Source organism: Phodopus roborovskii, unplaced genomic scaffold (assembly GCF_943737965.1).
Source record: "Phodopus roborovskii unplaced genomic scaffold, PHOROB, whole genome shotgun sequence".
NCBI classification, from domain to species: Eukaryota; Metazoa; Chordata; class Mammalia; order Rodentia; family Cricetidae; genus Phodopus; species Phodopus roborovskii.
The window spans coordinates 28,846,735-28,855,243 of record NW_026125281.1 but is presented as its reverse complement, the minus strand read 5'-3'; the positions used below and the strand labels follow the sequence as shown (position 1 = coordinate 28,855,243).

At 40.5% G+C, this 8,509-nt stretch overlaps 1 pseudogene; it reads right to left on the bottom strand.

Moving 5' to 3' along the window:
• Nucleotides 1-335: 335 nt before the first annotated feature.
• LOC127233421 (thioredoxin reductase-like selenoprotein T) lies at nucleotides 336-1,071 on the bottom strand (annotated as a pseudogene).
• Nucleotides 1,072-8,509: the final 7,438 nt, after the last annotated feature.

Genomic DNA, 8,509 nt, shown 5'->3' with positions numbered 1-8,509 from the left:
TTATAAATTATTTAGGAACTTCAGGTGTTTTCCCAAGAAAACTAACGTTAATCTTTAAAAATGAAAATTCATATAAAAACACAACAAGCTTAACGCATGTCTTGAAAAAAAAACTCAAGTTGTAATTCAATTCTGTACTTTCCCAAACATGACCAAGAAAAGAGTTACAAGTAGTAATGACATATCAAGAAGAAGAAACTATTAACAGTGGGTTCGGGGAAGCTACACAGTATCATTGCTCTCCATGTATGTGCAGAATTCAGCATGTGCCAGTGATGGAAAAACTATCTTGCACTGAGGTTTTCCAAAAGGTACAACGTGCATGCCAAGAAACAGCTGGTTTGTACTAACAGCCTGCTATCTTCAGTACAGGCCTTCATAATGTCAGTCACACTGCTCTTGCAAAATCCCTTAGTGTAAAATAGTTTTCAGTGCTGATAGGTAGGGCTATGATCGATGATGTGGGATTGAATCCATATGCACATTGAGTTTCATTTCATTGTCAAGAATGTGAACAAGTTGTTGCGTGGATGGAAGATGACCAGATTCCAGTTTAGACCATAGGGGCACATCATTTAATGTTACCTCAAATGCACCTGCTGACATACACTGGTTCTCAATCATGTTGCTCAAGAAGAACACCGTCATACATGCATAAACCTTATTTTCTTGGCCCCACTGCCAGATGCTAGGAGCTTGCATGCCAAAAAAAAAAAAAAAAAAAAAAGGATCCTTGCCAACAATTATTAAACCTATTAATACTAGTTTGAAGATTGACAGGAAAGATGCTATATGTCTATAAATTGGTTGAGGGAGATAATTCTCTCCATCAGCTCGGATATCTGGATATCTAGCTGCCTAATAATCCTCAAACACCCGGCTGTACCCTCAGGATACCCAAATCTGGAACTTGAGCAGCGGTCCTGTGACGTACTGCATCTTTAATCTCTTGCTGGGCACGCCGCCCAGGTTGGCAGAGGCCTGGCTGCGGACCACCGCCGACGCAGCCACCAGGAGAAGCAGCAGGAGCCTCATCTTAGTCTAGACATCCGCTCCGGCTGCCTTCACGCCGAGACTTATATTTTATCCTCTTAACATTAAAAATATTTTGGATATGTGTTATTTGGGACTTATAAATAGATTGCTGCAGCTTATTGATTGGATAAAAATAATTTTAATTGAATTATATTCACAGTTGTTTTTCCTGTTAAAACATTCATATGGCTTAAAATTCAAGACAAGCAGTTTCTCTTCTCTATGGAAATGTCGAGGGTTAGTATGGTAGTTAGCTTTAGCTGTAGACTTGACATAAACCAGGAAGGAGAAACCTCAATGGAGGGACTGCCTCAACAAGATAGGGCCGTAGCCATGTTTGTGAAGCATTTCCTTAATTGTTAATTGATGTAGGAGGGTCCAGAGCACTGTAGGTTATGCTTGGGTTGTCTAGAGAAGGCAGCTGAGCTAGTAAGAGGGAGTAAACTAATAAACAGTATTTCTCCAAGGTTTTTACTTTAAACTCCTGCCTTAAATTCCTCCTGTGGCTTCCTCCAGTGATGGGTTGTGGCCGGGAGTCTAAGACAAACTGACGGAAAGCAAACTAGGACAGCATTTTGGAACCCTTCCATGATGTTAGCAATGCTTTTATGTTTTAAACATTTCTTCACAAGGACAAAATAAATGCTTTTTTTCAGGGACAAAACAACACAAATGTTGATGGAGAAAAATATTCTATAATGGTTTTAGATGACTATCTGTCTGCTGTCAAATATTAGCCACTGCCAAGCTGATGGCCAGGATGATGGCTGAGGGTTTCTGGGATCTTGGCTCTCAAATCTTTCAGCTCATATGTGAAAATAAAGGCTTTGAGGTAGCCAGGCATGGACTCCTGACTGCAACCTCCCCCAAGGACCTGAGGTGCACTTGATTATTCTAACCCACAGAGAGATGATTTTCATTTTAAGTCACTGTATTTTGGACTGTGTGTAAATAACATAGGCATAGTGACAATGGCCGGTTCTTAATTTTTATTCACACTTAACTCTTAAAAACATTGTGATTTGGAGGGAAGAGGATTTCTTCCGGTGGCAGTCTACACACATGATTTTAATGCTATTTCCTGTGCTACTTTTGCCCTTCTCTATGCAAGCCAAGCTACAGTTACACATTGGCTATTTCCTTTCTTCCTTCATTTCTAATGATTTGTCCTCATTTGCCTTTTGTTGCTGCGTTTAAAATTATTCCCAAAGGCAATCTAGGGGAGGAGAGGGTTTACTTCATTTTAGAGCTCACAGTCCATCATGAAGGGAGTCAGGACAGGAACTAGAAGAACCACAGAGGAACACTGCTTACTGACTTTCTCCCTGTTTCATGCTCAGATTGCTCTTTTGTACCTCCCACAGTGGAGTGGACCCTCACCCATCAATTATTAATCAAGGAAACTCCTGTGTAGACATGCCCATATGATAATCTGGTGGAGGCAAGCCCTCCATGGGGATTCTGTCTTCCTAGATATATCTAGGTTTGTGTTCAGCTGACAAAAAGCAACCATCACAGGATCTAACTAAACACATCTGGAGTGATGACAACTTGGTCCCTCTAAGTATTACTCATCCATACATCTTCCTGTACCATAGCTATTGTCATCATTGGTTGCTTTTTTCTGTAACCACCCATTTATCAGGCTTTGCTTCTTCCAATTCTGTTTTTGGTTCTATCATGTGTATGAGTTTAATCAAACATCAGATGCCATGCAGAGTGCCGTGGCAAGGCTGTCATGGGGGAAGGATCTTCCTGAAGGGAAGAGGAAATTTTGTTTTATTATGTAGGCTGCTCATTTACACCTATGCTTTCCTGGCACCTGTGTCCAAATGAAGCAATCCTGTGAGCGTGTGAGTGGGCAGAGAGCCATTCTAGCAGATGGTCATGAGAGCAGGGCCCAGGCACTGTATGATCATCAAGTGTGCTTGCCCAGGCCAGGAGTCCCTGCCAGAAAGGTCCAAATGCTGTCCTTAGAACTGAAGTCTTATTTTAGCAAGGATGCCTAAAGTAGGGAAGGATGCTAGGGAAGCATGGAACAGAAGAGACACAAGGCATGGTCATAGGGATCTTCTAGGAATTGCTGTTTGGTCATGAGTTTCTCCCTGAGGAAGCCTTTCTCTGGGTGGACAGCTTGCTATGCAATAAGGCAGTGTGAGTGTGGATGTTCACCGTCTTTGCACAGAAGCTGTGTCCTGGGCTCATTGCTTTATCAGTTATGATGGTTCTGGAAACACCTGAGGCAAGACAAGGCCAACCTCTATGGCTCACCTGTCTACAAATAGGAATAACAGCAGTTTAGCATGCAGTTAATCCGGGAGCTTTGCCGAGACCCTGGCAGAAAGGCCTTTATTGCCAGTTCCCCTACCTTCCTCTGGCAGCTCCAAAGTTCAGATTGGCCTCACTCATCTTTCCAGAGAGGCTGAGGCCTATGCAACATGTTTGGATAGGGTAGATGCTCACAGTGGCAGTTTTTTTCCTAAAAAAATCAGTCTCAATTGTTCTTTATAAGCACACATTTGTCAGTCTTGCTCAGCATTCCTTTGTGAACCTTCTCTCATATTGTAATATATTATATTGTGCTAGGAATGCATCAACAATGAAAACCAAACCCTAGCATTCACAGCCTTTTGACATTTAGCAAGAAAGGAAAACCTTACTAAGAGGATATGAGGCAAATGTGAAAAATGCTGTCTGGAACTAAGACCAAAATGCTGTAGAAGATAAGGAGAGGCCAATATATCACTTACCATCTGTCAGCAGCTTCCACTATGCTTATAAGGAATAGGCAGTGTTCATAATAGTGTCTTACTAATGCTGTCTTCCTTATACAGTGCACATACTGAATACTTAGAAAATACAGATAGTCAAGTGGAATGAAATAGACGTCTCCTTAAGCTCAGTCATGTATAGACAAACTGTACCTCTTGTTCTGAGTTATAAACTTCCATCATTTGTTTGTGTGCATGCCATGCATACAGATATTATAAAACATAATTAGGTGTTTATTTTGAAGTTTACTTATTCTCAGTGAAATCTTAGCTTTTCTTCTTATTATTCAAAGAAGTCAAAGTCAGAAAAACAATAAAAAGAGATAAGGCTATTGCCTTGAAGTTTTCCCACCTGAAATTAAAAAAAAAAGACTTTCCGAAGGTTGGAGTGTTTAAGAGCACTGACTGCTCTTTCAGAGGATCCATGTTCAATTCCCAGCAGCCACGTGGCAGCCTTCAACCATCTATAACTCCCATCTCTGGGGGATCTGACACCTTCTTCTGGCCTCTTGGGCAGCAGGGATGCACATGATGCACAGAAATAGATGCATGCAAAACACCCATGCTCACAAACATAAAAATAAAATAGATAAAAAACATTTCTAAGCCATATATGTATGGAGTTTTTCCAGTCATTTTGGAACATTGCAGCTCCCGCCCCTAATCTGCTGCAGTGGGAAAATCATCTGTTCACAGACAGTAAAAGCTTTCATTAGTGGCAGAGGGAAATCCCAATGTTTATGGTTTATGTCATACTGACCAAGTATTATCAAGTTTAATGTCTAATTTTAGCAGACAGAACAGCCAGGTCTATTTACTTTTTCCCTCATCTTTACTATTCATTTATTTATTTTTATATAATTCCCCGCCTCTTATACCTCCTTCCCCGTTCCTCCCAGATCCCTCTCAAGTTCATGGCCTCTTTCATTTATTTTTCTTTCATATATGTGTCTATAATGACGTGAATGGATATATAAAACAACTCACTGAATTCTTATGCCCAGTCACTCGGTACTGGATAACCAATTAGAGGGTTCATCATTGGGGAAGTCTCCATTTCTCATCAGTCACTTAGTTTAAAGGCTTGAAACGAAGACCCTGTGGGATATTCTAATGAAGCTAAATGTTGGTGGCATGGATACACTGCTGTAACACTGCTCCTTCTTTTGGCCAGGGCGCAGTAGGTGACACCATGGGGATACATATTTCTACAGCTAACAATTCCTAGGCCAAAGACAAAAATGTATAGGAGCTTGTGTTAATCAGGGAGTCAAAGTAAGGTTTTAGAAATGAGACCATCTGATTGCTTGAAAAAGGAAGGGGAGAAGTTTGCAGAGAAAGTTCAGTCTGTACTCAAGGGCCCTCTTGGTGTTGAGGTGAGGTTAGGAAAAGCAACAGACTGATTCATTCCTCTTCAATATGCTTGGGCACGCAAACATCTCAGAGGAGAACCAGGGCTCCATTCACCCAAGTTCCTTCACTCACCCCAGTTGTGCTAGATGGCCTTTTATTGCTGTGACCTGAGAGGCATGGTTCAGAAGGTGAGGTGATTAATTGTGGTTTGTAACTTCAGGGATTCTTTTAGACCATAGTGAGATGAATTGCCACCTTCTAGGCCTGAAGTGAGGCAGAGCATCATGGGAGAGTGTGTGGTGGGGCAAAGATGCTCACCTCAGGGCAACCAAGAAGCAAACAGGGGAATAATAGGAATGGGCTAGGGGAAGGATGTTCCCTTCAGTCTGGACCAGTTGGGGTCCAAGAGCTAAAAGAAGTGGACACACACCTCCATCCCTAACCCAGAATCTACCTCCAATTGATGACCACTTGCAATTGAAAACTTAGTTTTCTCCAAGGGAGTCTCACTGGGGTAATACACTACTCCTAAGGGTAGGATGCATGCCCAGCAGTAGATGTGTCACAATGACTGTCAAGGCTCTTCCTTTTTTGTTTTTAAATTTTCTTATTATTTTTATTATATACATATATATATGTATACATATATCCTCCTCCTCTACCCTCTATCCCGCTCTATTTTCCTCCCTCCCTCCCTCCCTTCCTCCCTCCCTCCCTCCCTCACTCCCTCTCTCAGCCCCCACATAGGTCCTTTGCATATATATGTTATGGCTTCCAGGTTAGTGTTTTTACAGAATTCCTGAGTGTGCAAATGAATGGGTCTCTGTTTCCTGTGCCTTCACTTGGGCTCTTTTCCTTCTGTTGTTTTGTTCAATTCTGATTTGTTAGCTTTTGTTTCATCTTATTATATTTTGTTTTGTTTTTATCCCCCAAGCAGCAAAATAAAAGAAGTACCCAAGATGTACTCTTTAAAATCATGCCATCAGTAACACATTTACTTGAGCCACACCCACAATTATTCTGTTGAATTGGCATTGTGAAGAAATCAACTTATTTATTTATTTATTTATTTATTTTTTGTTTTTTTTGAGACAGGGTTTCTCTGCATTGCTTTAAAGCCTGTCCTGGAACTAGCTCTATAGATCAGGGTGGCCTTGAGTTCACAGAGATCCACCTGCCTCTGCCTCCTGAGTGCTGGGATTAAAGGCGTGCGCCACCAACGCCAGGCTTGGTTTTGAAATCTTAAACATAACTTTTCTCATTTGTGTAGCGACATACTATATTAAATATCTAAGGTCTCATCTATTGTACTTGACTGAACAAATTAATAATATGTTCTGTAACTAATGAGAAATATAGTGTTTTTAATGCTTGAATTCATTATTGGATTAAACTCTTGATTAGTGGCAGCTCTCACAACCTTATCATCTCTGCAAAACATTCTCATAGACACACTTGAGGTGAGCTGTACGCCTCTGCACATACACAACCCAGGTTAAGCATCACAACGGTATTCGGTAAACTTGGGCAAGGGGAGGGAGAAGTGTCAGCCTGGTGTGCTGAGGTTTGCAGACAAGAAAGGATAAATAGGAGTCTGCAGTCACCCAACAAGTTTAGCAACTTTTCAAAGTCATAGTTGTTGAGGATGAAGTACAATAATTATCTGTAAAGATGTGAAAGTGGGAAGAGACTTACAATGTTTGTCTGTGTAAGCCTTTCCTAGTGAGACATGCTGGTGTGTTAGTGTCTGTCTGTGTAAGCCTCTCCTAGTGAGACATGCTGGTGTGTTAGTGTGTGTGTATACCTCTCCTAATCACACAGAGCTGACATATTATTGTTTGTGTAAGTCTCTCCTAATGACACAGAGTAGTCAGTATGTTATTGTAAGAGCCTTCCATTTGAATTGAGCTGTAACTGTAAGTGAATAAAATTTGTATTTTATATAAAAGTAAGTATTGGTAAACACAAATACAAATAAAAGTCCTGGCTGAATAAACATTCCCTTTATTGTAGGGTCCAAATCCCTTCCTTCTTTCCTTTCTTTGTATTGATAACATTTTCACTAGTATGTCTTTTTCTTTGACATGAAGCCTTTTGCTTTAAGAAAATATTAACTTATCAATCATTTTCATAGTGCTGGGGGCTGGAGAGATGACTCAGTAGTTAAGAGCACTGGCTGCTCTTCCAGAGGTCCTAAGTTCCATTACAACCACATGGTGTCTCACAGCCATCTATAGTGGGATTTGATGTCCTCTTTTGGCACGCAGGCACACATTCAGATAGAGAGCTCATAAACATAAAATAAGCAAATACATCTTAAAAATTGTTTTATTGTGTTAAAACTTTAATTTTCCTCATAACTCTATGATAATACTTTCATTATTTAATTTTAAAAGATGAAATTCTTAGTTAATAAAAAAAATTATCTTTGGAGATAAAATGCGAAGACCCTACTTTTCTTCCTCGGTACACGTCAGGTCTGCCGCACCTCCCCACTCCCGCCACCTTCATCATGGAGAACTTCAGAAACTGGCTGAAAACCTAAAACTGAGCAGTCCCCTCAGTTTGCCATAGTAGGCCAGCTAATATAATCCTTTATATGTGCCTTTATGTATGGGATCTTAAGGCACAGAGAAAGATTGGGACATAGGGCAAAACATAAACATTTTTTTCTTTCTCTATATTTAAATATTGTGTTATCGAATGCCAGTTTCCATGGATATAGATGATGGGAGATATCATTTTGTAAATATGTTTCTCTCATTGGTTAATGAATAAAGCACAGTTGGCCAATAGGACAGGAAGATAGGAGGGACTAGGAGACAAGGAGGAAATAGGAAGTAGTAGGGAGGAGTCAAGATAGAAGACTGAGAGAGCAAATTTCCTGCCTCTCCCTCTGGTAAGATAACACCACATGAAAATACTTAGATTAATAGAAATGGGTTAATACTTAAGACAGAGCTAGCCAATAAGAAACAAATAACTGGCCAACAGCGTTATATCAAATACTGAGTCTCAATGTGTTATTTGTGGCTGGTGCCATGGTGGGTCCAGGCCGGAGGGGAAAAACCTTACTCGTAGCATATAGCTGTTTCTGGATGCTTATATATCTATGCCACTGATCTCATTGTACATTTACCCATGCTGACCCCAACTCTTTTTATTGTAGAGACATTATAATCAGCTTTTCTACTTGATGTCTTAGTTTGGGCTACTATTGCTATAATAAAACACTATGGCCAAGGCAACTTGGGGAGGAAACTATTTATTCGGCTTATACTTCCTTATCACTAGTCATACTTGAAGGAAGTTAGGACGGGAACTCACAGGGCAGGACCCTGAAACCGGGA